General features: G+C 41.6%; 1 pseudogene; it reads right to left on the reverse strand.

The window, feature by feature from the left end:
* Positions 1–75: 75 nt before the first annotated feature.
* Positions 76–10,726, reverse strand: LOC145131906 (uncharacterized; annotated as a pseudogene).
* Positions 10,727–12,357: the final 1,631 nt, after the last annotated feature.

Here is a 12,357-nt window from a genome sequence, read left to right on the forward strand (position 1 = left end):
TTCAACACCAATGTCTTTACCACCCCCAACATGTCATAAACATTCATAGGAGTAGATTTCAATAACATCGACCAGTTACAGAACCAGCTCCAACCCTTTTTTTGCAAAACTACACTTAAAAAACAGATGCTCGACATCTTCCTGTTCAATACCACAGAGCGGGCAAAGATACGATGGCAAAGTCACACCTCTAACAAGAAGGTTGTCGGCAACTAGGATCCTATTTAAACATAAACGCCAAACAAAATAATTCACTTTTAGAGGAGCCCAACCCTCCCAATGAAAAGGAAACGTGTTTGAGACCTCTTCCGCAGTAGCCATCAAGTTCCGCAAATTTTGAACTGTAAAACCACCCGTCTCGCTACCTTTCCAAACCCACGAATCATCTATGCTTGTCAACACCACACCAGAAACTTTTTTGTTTAAATCTGATAAAGTTGTTGCCTCCCTTCCTCTCCTTAGATTTCTCGACCACTACCCATGAATTCCATCTAGACCTTTGTTTTGAATTCTGTTACTGACCATGCAATTTTTCTGCACTTCAATGCGATAAAGTTCCGGAAAAACATCTTTCAACACTACACCGTCACACCATTTGTCCTTCCAAAAGTAGGTTCTATTTCCGGCTCCAAGACGCCTTACAAACATGTAACATCTGGTTTGGATTGAAAAGGATTTATGCATGGACTCGGCGAGTTGGTGGTCAACTCGTCGAGTAGGGTCATGAGATCATGAAACGCGGATCAGGACCGACTCGGCGAGTCGAAGGTCGACTCGGCGAGTCCAAGCTATTTAAAGGAAACCCTAAATTTTGGGTTTGCCCCCTATATAAACGTCATTATACGCCCCAGTAGCCTCCCTTAGCACCATAGAAGAGCGTATACGGCCGCACACCCCCTGGTGAGTGAATCAAGATCAATTGGGAGCTTATCCTTGAGATTTTGGGGAGGATTCCAAGCTTGAAGAAGAAGTATCAAGGGGAAAACACTAGATTTAGCATCTAGTTCGTCTTGGGCATTGATTTGAGGTATGAATCTGTTACCTTAAGCATAATTTCTATTTGAGAGTTCTGACCAACTTTGAGAAATGGAAGCAAGCTTAGATCTGGACCTATCACAAGGATATGGTTCCAGATCTGGACCTTCTTAGGCCCCAAATATCATAAAGTTGCATCTTTTATTCAGCTCATTCCCCCTCCATGCATAAGAACCTTGTTTGAAGGTTAGTTTTAGTATTATGGCCATGTGAGGCTATGCATGCATGTAAAGTTTGCAACTTTACGTGATATCTTCACTAGGAAAGTATGGATCTGAAGTTTGAAACCTTAAATCCCACTGGAAGGAACCAATTACGTGAGAACTCGTCGAGTCCCTCTGGTGACTCGGCGAGTCGAGAGGGTTCACGGTCTAGGGTTTACGGCCAAGGGTTTACGGCCAAGGGTTCACGACCAAGGGTTCACGGTCAGGGGTGTACGGTTGGTGGTTTACGGCCGTGAACATCAAGGAACATCAAGGAACTCGACAAGTCCCTCGGGTGACTCGGAAAGTCGGTGAGTGAAGCAGGGAACCCGACGAGTGACTGATTGTACTCGTCGAGTCAAGGTCAATATGGACTGTTGACCTTGACTATAGACCTTGACTTTGACCAGGGTTGACCCTGGGGGTATTTATGGGATTATGCTGAGTTATTTACTCATTGATTATAGGCAGTTTGGAAGGAGCAGCGTGGGATATATCTGACTACAGTTTGTCGGTTCAGTCTGTGAGAGGCGAGTCTTCTCACCATACCCATGGGTCTAAGGCACCAAGGCCGACCCATTATGTGATTATGTTATATATGTTGGTCATTATGTGATTTGATATGATACGTGAACTGTTATGATATGTGATTGTGTGTTTTTGCATGGAAGACCCCGGGGGGAGCCCGTGGCATTGGATATAAGACCATGTGGGGTAGCCCATGGCATTCCTAGGTAAAGACCATGTGGGGGAGCCCATGGCATTGGATGTAAGACCATGTGGGGTAGCTGTTAGAACAAAGTTCTAGTAGGATCGATTGATTCTTAGCAGAAAAGCAATAAACAACTTAATAAAGAACACAGGAATGGTTTAACTGATGTCGAATGATTAAGCTTTAACACCTCAGAAGAGCTCGATTATGAACTTCGGCTGTAGAGGTGTTTAGGGTTACAAAGCAATAATAATAATAATAATCACCGTATCTAAGGCATACATGCATGCACTATTTATAGCTTAACCTTAATTAATAATCACGGATGGACAGGCCCAATCTGGATATACAAACCTAAGTCCATGACGCAACATAAAATACCCAACAATCTCCCCCTTTGCGTCAATGGAGCCGAGAGCTCAGTTCGGTTGAGCTATAGAAGATTTCTTGACAGTCTTGAACACCTTCGGTATAATGGCCAGTAGAGTATGACGAAAAGTGATATACCACCGAAGCATGTCAGTAAAGTTCTTCTTGTCTGCCTCAGTGTTATGCTTGCATCGATGGATAATATTAATTATGTGCTCCAAGCAGTCCGTTGAGAACAGATACTTATCAACAAGAGCGAAAATAAATCTGTTAGCTTTGCCTCTTGTGAACATCACTGTGAGATGTGTAGAATCAATTTGACCCATCTTCATTTTGTTCACATCTCCAGGTTTTGCAGTTGGCTTCACAGTTGGTTTCTTCTTCAAAACTTTAGCAATCTCCTGATCCAATGCAGCAACTTCATGGACATAAGAAGCCAACATCCTCTTCAGATGATCTAGGATCGGCTCATACTCCTTCGCATTAGTGAGCAAAATGTTGAACAACAAGATCCAATCATGAGGATTCAAGTTAGGAAGATCTGCCAGGGAAATCACAGAAACCGAGTTCTCTGAACCTTGGGTTATTTTGAAATTGACATTAACAAACTTCCTTGCAGGCGAAGGTTTCAGCACCTTAACTGTTATAATCTTCTGTGCACTCCAAGTCAGGTACTGAGGTTGACCGAACTTGAGATAAAAATCGATAAGTTCACGATCAACTTGAGGGTGAGGTGAGGGAACCTGAACAGTTGAATCAAAGAAGTAAAAAGTAGATGCCTTTCGTGTTATAGGCATATCAAACTGTGAGTCCCTCGAATTCTCACAATCAAACGAAGCTACAGGTTCCAGCCAGTACACGCTTGGAAACTCTATCGCTTCTTTGATGAGCGTTTCCCTAGTCCAAAGAGGAAACAAAGCCTTTTTGCAATTTAAGGCATCTTGCTCTTCCTTGTTCTTTCGCTCCCTCTCTTCTGCTTCCTTTGCAACCCGAAGGGTTTCATCTAACTCCTTATCCCTTTTCTTCCGTTTCAGGGCATCAGCAATAGTTTCATATTCATCACTATCATCAGCAAGTCCTTTATTCTTTTCTTGATTCCCAGAACCCGAAGCTTCATTACCCTTCGGTCCTGTTTTGACAGTGACCTTCGGTTGAGTTTTTTGAGCACCTTCTCCCCCTTGTTTTGGAGGTACGAACCGCTCCGAAACACCCTTCATTTCATGTAGAAGTTCAAGGGCAGGAAGAAGCTTGGAGGTCAGGTGATTCCGGATGGTCAATGTAAGAATCGGATCATGAGCATTAAGAACATTGTGCAGTATATTCTGAACATCACCAGCACAACTCCGGAAAACAGCACGCTCAGTTTTCAACAATGAAATCTCCCACTCAGCTTGAGCCAATTGAACCTTCTGGACTTCAATGGTAGAGGTTTGACGAGCAATATCCTCCCTTAATGCGCTCTCCTGTGCTAAATCAGCATGGAGTGTTTCAAGACGAGAATTCACTGAGCTAAGAAGAGAAGTGTTCTCAGCTTGAATTGAAGAACGAACATTCTCGAATTTGGCTTGCTCCTCTTGAAGTGACTTTGATAGAGAGTCAACTGAAGCATTCACTTTAGCTGCATTCGAATCAGCATGACCCTTGAGGGATTCAAGAAAAATCTTGGAACGATGAAGGAGTTCTGCAACTTCGGTTGTAGCTTTCTGGCAAGAAGATGTTGATGCTTCAACTGCCTTCGTTGATTTGTCAATCGCCCCTATATACTGCTCAAAAGCGGTGTCCAGAAAACCCTTGAGCACAACATCGTTATACGTCTTAGTAGAGGCGAGCAATTGATCAAGCTTTTCATCAAGACTTTGCACTTGTTGTCTGGTGACGGGAGCATCTTCATCTTCATCAGTGGGAAGTCGATAAGGACTATAATAGTTTGAGTCAAACTCAAGATTGTCACCACCGAGAGTATCACCAGAATCAGTTGAGGGTGAGGGTGAAAGAGGTTTGGATGTAACAGGAGGTTCGGTTTCAGTATTAGCCCCCGTATCAGATACATTGACATTTACTGGAGGTTCGGTTGTAGTGGTGGTAGTTGCTTGTGAAAAGATAGGAGGTGGTAAAGAAGTGGTAGAGATTGGTACGGTACTAAATGGTGGTGGTGGTGGCACAGAAGTGGTGGTTTGAGATGTAGGAGGTGGTGGAATGGGAGCAACCAAAACTGGAACAATAGTTTTCGGTGGAGATGGAGGAGGAGTTGGAATCTTGTCATGAAGTTGTTCAGTAGGAGTTGGAGAACGAGGAGGTGTATTACCTCTTGGTGAACCATGATGCTGAACTTCTTCTTCCTCATCTGCCGATCGCTCCTCATCATGTTCTGAGCTTGAAGGAGAAGGAATTTTGGATTTCCTTGCCATCTTCTTAACTTTCTTTGGAGCCGAAGAATCAGCCTTTTCAGCCTTTCGCTTTTTAGACTTGACAAGCTTAGAAGAAGGACCTTCGGTTGCCACCTTCTTGGTATCTGCCCTTTTTCCTCGTTTGGTTGGCTTCTCCACAGCATCTAAGGCAGCTTGTTGTTCAGGATTCAGTTCTCTTGGGCCCTTGGGAGTAAGCTTTCAGTAGTCAGCCATCACTTTACTTTCGCTTGACACACACTTGTACATTGTTTCAGGTATTGAACCATTGTGAGAGAACTTGGTGGCATCTGAGAAGATAATCTTCTTCGTATGAAAAGTAGCCACAGAGGAGACCAATGCATCTTTCATGACTGGAATCTGTAAAGTGTCAATGGCCCTTCGGGTGACGATGGTCCAGAAACGACCACAAGAAATCTCTGAATGTCTCGTTGAGGTGTTGAGACTTTGCACCAGTTGCGACCAAATAATCGAGCCATAATCGAGGTTAATGCCATTGTAGAGACCATAGAGAATGGTCAGAAAACCCTTACTTGTACCATCTGACCCAGCAACCCTTTCCGCCAAACCCTTGTTGATAAGAGTAAGTAACCCATTCCATTGCGGCGGCAAACACAATTTCTTAAACTTCGTCATTGTCGTAAGAACATCAGTGTACCCCATCTCATAAAGCATTGTAAACAGCTGGGTCGTGGTGATGAAATCAGGAGAGATAACAGAAGCATCGACGACAAGCTTTAACAAGGAACAGAATCGCCCTTTCGAAATTCATGCCTTGTGAGAGAAGATTTGAAAATAGATCCTCTCTTTGTTCTTGTCATAGGATGCAGTAGAATAGACTTGGAATAGTAGAGACATTGAACAGATTCCATCTGCGTGAGTGCGATAACTAGAGGAGAGTACTTGAGACATTCAACAACGTGGAGCATGTACGAATCATACAAAAAAGGGTTCAGTTGAATGATCAAGTTCTGATTAGGTTTGATTACAAGCAATGATGATGAAGCAGTTTGATCTTGAACAGATGATGATTCCGCCATTGTTGATGTAAGGAAAAAGATGAATAGTTGCAGATCGCCTTGTGTATTTGAGAGAGTTTGAAGAAGATAAGAAGGTACAATTGGTGCGAGAAACCCTTTATATACCGTTGCCAGGAGAGAGAAAGTATCTTCGTGATGATGATACGATCACTGAAACGTCGCCTGAAAAAGCGCGATGTGACAGGTTGGTTACCCCAGATAGACGTCATCAAGCGTGGGTTTAGGAACTGTTAAAATATCGTCTTTTCAAATTCACGCGCCCAAAATCTTATCCACATATCGTCTTTTCAAATTCACTTTCGCTCCAGATGTTAAAATAACCATTTTCGCGCCTAAAAGAAACTTTAAACGAACCATAAGGAACATCAACCAGAATTTTGGAAAATCACAAAGTATTTTCATGTAAGAGTGTGCCAAAAATAAAGAAATAAAGCAAAATGTGTATAGGATGTGAGTGATGTCTTTTAATAAGACATAAAGCAGATGATTCCGGGCAAGAATCTCTTCCTTCAAAGTCAAGATAAACTTGAAGTGCTTGCGTGGTTCCCCGAGAAAATACGATCAAGTGTTTGTAAAGAAACACCGAAAGGCTTCTTTTAAATAATAGTTTAAAGGGTGGCTTATCTTCAACCGAACATCGATTCTGAACATAAGACCGAACGTTGGATGAAGTACTTGTGAGACCGATGTGGTCTGTTGAACAAGTAGGTTGGATATAATTTGTTGTGACTAAAGATGTTATAAAAATATCAAAAACAAAAACCAAATTGGATGTTTTTGGGAAGAAATGCCTTGGTGTTAGACAATTTCATAAAAGACTACTCAAAAAATAAAATGAGATTTCGTTAGGTAACAAGTGAGATCTTGAATATTAATATTCACCGTCAATTCACTATTGGTATTGGATTTTGGGTCTCACTTAGCACGTGGTGTATGCATCTAAGATCACAAACACAGATTTTGTGCAACCATAAACCTCAGTGGTAATATCTGAGAGTCTCAAGGGTTACCTTGTTGAAACGAAAGTTGATGGAGAATGTAAAGGAGGTGGTTAAGAAACCGAAAGTACCTCTGCTGTATAAACGTGACAAAGCAGAAAACTCTTAACTCATTTGAGAAGAGTAAGGTAGCTCATGACTTGAGTGGATTTATCATCCTGATTGGGAAGAAACGATAGGTATAGATCGAATCATTAAGGCCTTGCTCCTAGTCTTAGAGGCTTCGGTCTACATGCAACAGCATGCTTCTAGGGACACTTAACTAGTTCATATTAAAATAATCATACCTGCCCTAGCTCCAATTTATGTAGCAATGATGTACTTGGTACCTAGTAAAGAGAGTAAGCAAACAAACAAACCACACAAACAAAACAAAGAAAACAACAAAAAAAATAATTAAGAGAAAAATAAAAGATAGAATCTTTTGGAAAAATATTTTTGGATTTTTGAAGTTTCTGAAAAATAATAAAAACAGAAAAAATATTTTTGGATTTTTTGAAGTTTCTGAAAAATAATAAAAACAGAAAAAAATATTTTTGGATAATAAAAACAGAAAAAATATTTTTGGATTTTTGAAATTTCTGAAAAATAATAAAAACAGAAAAATCAACAAAATGAAATTAATACTAAACACTCTTGGAATAAAAATGAAAGAGAAAATAGAGCAAGAAAAAGATTTAAAAGAAAGTTTACAAAGTATACAGCCGAAACCAAACCTTAAAAGGAATGAAGCGAAATAAGCCGAGCGTTTGGTTCATTTCGGTTCTCTAAAATTCCGGAGCCGAAATAGACCGAGCGTTCGGTTCATTTCGGTTCCCAAAAATTATGGAGCCGAAATAGACCGAGCGTTCGATTCATTTCGGTTCCCGAAAATCCGGAACCGAAATAGACCCAGCGTTCACTCTATTTCGTTTGTCTAATTCTTAGAGAGAGGTTTGAGGGTTCGGTACCGACTCTGCTTCCATCATTCCCAAACCTTGTGATATCTTATTGAAGCTCGCTTCTGGTAAGGCTTTAGTGAAGATATCAGCCAGTTGATCAGAGGACCGAACGAAATGTACTTCCACGTTTCCATCTTCAACATGGTCCTTGATGAAATGGTATCTGAGTGCAATATGCTTTGTCTTTGAGTTTTGCACTGGATTGTGACATATTCTTATCGCGCTTTCAGAGTCACAATAGAGAGGTATTTTCTTCATACTCAGTCCATAGTCTCTTAGTTGGCTTTGTATCCATATCACTTTGTGAGGTGCAGGATGCTGCAGCTATGTACTCAGCTTCGGCTGTTGAAAGAGACACACAGGTTTGCTTCTTGGACTGCCAGCTAACAAGTTTACCGTCAAGGAATTGGCATCCTCCAGTTGTGCTCTTTCGGTCCAGACCGCATCCTCCAAGATCGGCGTCAGAAAAAGCTTGAACAAAGAATCCGGATCTAGCAGGGTACCAGAGACCGAGAGAAGAGGTTCTCTTCAGATAACGGAAAATATTTTTCACTGCCACCATGTGAGGTTCTCTTGGATTTGCTTGAAACCTGGCACAATAACAAACATAAAACATAATGTCTGGTCTACTAGCTGTTAGATACATAAGAGACCCTATCATTTGACGATAGAGTGTTACGTCAACGGCAGGTTTTTCCAGAGATGCTGTTAACTTTGTGCCAAACGCCATGGGAACCTTCACCTTCGAATCTCCCGTCATGCCGAACTTCGCCAGCAAGTTCTTTGTGTAGGCCTCCTGGTTGATAAAAATGCCTTCTGGTCCCTGTCTTATATTCAATCCAAGGAAAAAATTAATCGGACCCATTGCGCTCATTTCAAATTTAGTCTCCATCAACTTCCTGAATTCAGCCGTTAAGCTAGGATTCGTGAAGCCGAAGATGATGTCATCGACATAAATCTGAACTACATTAGATGTTCGCCTTCTTTCTTTCGGAAGAAGGTTGGGTCAACCGAACCTTGCTTGAATTTCGACATTTTAAGAAAGTGAGTTAATGTTTCATACCAGACCCTCGGTGCTTGCTTCAGACCATGTACAACTTTATCCAACACATAGCAGTGATCAGGATATTTCTCGTTCACGAACCCAGGTGGTTGTTCAACATACACCGTTTCTTCTAGTTCTCCATTTAAGAAAGCACATTTCACATCCATTTGGAAAACTTCAAAGTTTTTATGTGCAGCATATGCCAGAAAGATTCTAACTGATTCCAACCTTGCTACAGGAGCGAAGGTTTCCTCATAGTCTATCCCTTCTTCTTGGCAATATCCCTTCACCACCAACCGAGCCTTATTTCGTATGATGTTGCCCTGTTTATCCAACTTATTCCTGAAGACCCATTTTAAGCCGACCACTGAAGCATCCTTTGGAGTGGGAATCAGCCTCCAAACTCGATTACGTTCAAACTCATGGAGTTCATCTTGCATAGCTTGTACACAATCAGCGTGATCAAGTGCAACATTAACCGTCTTCGGTTCGATTTTGGAGACAAACGAATTAAACATACAGAATTCAACGTGAGAAAATAATGCAGTTTGTTTTGCTTTCAATTGAGAACGTGTTAGAACTCGCTTAAATGATTCACCAATAATTTGTGCGTTGGGATGATCCTTAGTCCATTTCGTTAGAGGAGGGTAATTAGGGTCATAGGTAGGATCCAACTCTGCATTTACCTCTTCTTCAAATTCTGATTGATCACCTTCGTCATTTGTATTCTCATTCTCCCCCTCAAATGGCGAAGCGTATCCCATGTCAGGTTCAGGATTCTTCCCCTCGGTTGGAGTTGGATTCTCCCCCTCGACTGGACTATTATCGGTTGGGGATGGAGTTGGATTCTCCCCCTCGACTGGACTATCGGTTGTTTTTGGTATAGATGAACCCTCCCCCTTGAACATTGAGCTGTTGTTTGGAGGGTCAGTTGAGGGTTTACCACCAGTCGGTTTAGGAGGTTCATTTTCCATTTCTTTTGCAGCTCCATCGATGATCTTTTTCAAATTGTCAATTTTGTTGTCTGCTGCTTTCGCCTCTGAGTGTACAGCCTTTTCTGGTTCATCAAATAGCCTTATGTACTCTTCAAACAAGTTGGAAATGGGAACCGAGACTTGTCCTGATTCAGGAAATATTTCCCCCAAGGTACTTTCGCTTCTTTGAACTTTCTTCATGTAGTTGTCATCAAAGGTTACATAGTATGTTTCTTCAATACGTTTGGAGCGTTTGTTCAAAACCCTGTATGCCTTTGAAGTGAGCGAATAACCAAAAAAAGTTCCCTCATCGGCTTTGACGTCAAACTTGTTTTGGTTCTCTTTGGAGTTGAAAATGAAGCACCTTGAACCGAACACGTGGAAAAACTTAACGTTGGGCTTTCGATTGTTCAGAATCTCATACGGAGTGATGGAGAATCATTTGTTAAGTAAGGATCGGTTCTGAGTATAGCACGCGGTTGCAACTGCATCGGCCCAGAAGTATAGCGGAAGAGAAGCGAAGCTTAGCATGGTTCGGGCTGCCTCACACAAGGAATGGTTTCGTCTTTCAACAGTTCCATTCTGTTGTGGTGTATAGGGGGCCGAGAAGTTGTTAGATATCCCCTTTTAAGCCAAAAAATCCTCAAAATCTTTATTCTTGAATTCAAGCCTATTGTCGCTTCTAATGTTCCTCACCAGCTTTCGCAACTGCAGTTCCACTTGCTTGATAAACGCCTTCAACTTGGGAGTCGCGTCTAATTTCTGTTTAAGAAAGAAAACCCAAGTGAAGCGTGAAAAATCATCTACTATGACAAGAATGAACTTACTACCACCGAAGCTTTCGATAGCCAAAGGTCCACATAAGTCAATATGCAGAAGTTCAAGAGCTTCAACAACCTTTGTATTGATACGTGTAGGATGACTCTTTCTGCTTTGTCTTCCCATCTCACACGCTGCACATAGGTGTTCCTTATCAAACTTGAAAAGAGGAAGGCCTCGAACATGATCACCAAGCACCAACTTATTAATGTCTTTGAAGTTCAGGTGCGATAGGCGTCGATGCCATAACCAGCTTTCATCAGAGTTCGCCTTTGACAGTAGGCATATTGCTGGTTTTCCTCGAATTGGGTTGAGATTTAAAGGATACATCTCTCCCTTGCATTCAGACTTCAACAGAACTCTTTTGGATTGCTTCTCAACTATTTCTGATCCCTCATCATCGAATGAAACTTTCAAACCGGTTCCCACAACCAATTGAGATACGCTGATGAGGTTGTGTTGCAACCCTTCCACATAAGCCACTTTTCGAATCGTGAAGTCTCCGTTGGTTATCATTCCATATCCTTTGATTGTGCCAAAAGAATTATTTCCATACTTCACACATCCACCATCCTTAAGGGACCGAAACTCCCTCAGCTCTTCCCTCCTTCCTGTCATGTGACGCGAGCAGCCACTGTCTATGTACCATTCATCATCGAACTGCTCGTCACTTATAACCTGCAAATTCAAGCAGATTTAGGAACCCAAAGTCTCTTGGGCCCTGGTGAGTCTTTTACAGAAAAAGGAATGGCAGCAGAAATATCAACCAAATAAGTTCTTTTTATTAGAGCGGTTTTGTCTTTTCTTTTGATGGTATACACCTTGATTTTGTTTTTATCTTGTTTAATTTGTGGTGTATCAGATGGTGTGTTGTTAGATGGTTTTGGAATATACTTTTGAATCCTAGGGTTAGCTGACTTTTTCTTATTGTTGATATCAGTATCCGAATCAAGCTTTCCCTTTCCTTTGATGTCCTTCATTGAATTTAGCTTTTGTTGGTAGCATGAAGGACCGAAGCTTGACTTTCGGTTGTTAGCCTTCACGTTTTGACCGAAACTGTATGTTCGGTTCTGAGATCTGGTATTGTAACAGAAACTGGATGTTCGGTTCTGAGCTTTGGTGTTGGAACCGAAACTGGATGTTCGGTTCTGAGCTTTGGTGTTGGAACCGAAAGTGGATGTTCGGTTCTGAGATTTGGAATAATATGAGCTTGGACTAAAACTTTCCTTTTGGTTTGGCTTGTCATTTTCTTTGATGTTTGACTCTTTCTTGGAAGGAACGTAGTCAGGGTTTTGAGACTGCCAAAACCGTTTTCGCTCATTCAGATTCTTCATGTATCTCTGATTTCTTTGGCGTTTCTGTTCAGCCATCTGTTTTTGAGATTTATGAATATTGAAGCTTGATTTTGGCTTCTCCTTTTGAGTTTCGGTTGTCTTGGAAGATACATTGGATACTTTCTTTGGTTCTTCTCGTATCTCTTTTGTTCCACTCGTGCTTGGTTTATCAAAACTTGAGGGTTTGTTGATGGGTTCAGCAACGTATCTACCTCTTACCCTCCACGAGGTTCGCCTCGATAGGCCGATGGTTTCGTCTGCATTATCAATAGGGGATGACCAGAAATAATCGTCGCACCCTTCAACATTATCTGTGTCGACCAAGATTTTCAATTCTGTTGTTTGTTTTTCAGTGACCCCTGTAACAGCATATACTTGATTTGGCACTGTTTGAACTTTCTGATAGACCATTGCTTTCTCTTTGAGTTTTTGCGACTTGTCCTTTGACAGGCGAGCATATTCAACCGAGTTCTCAGATATGA

This window comes from Lactuca virosa, chromosome 8 (genome assembly GCF_052849685.1).
Source record: "Lactuca virosa cultivar CGN04683 chromosome 8, Lactuca_virosa_CGN04683_v6, whole genome shotgun sequence".
In the NCBI taxonomy this organism is placed as follows: Eukaryota; Viridiplantae; Streptophyta; class Magnoliopsida; order Asterales; family Asteraceae; genus Lactuca; species Lactuca virosa.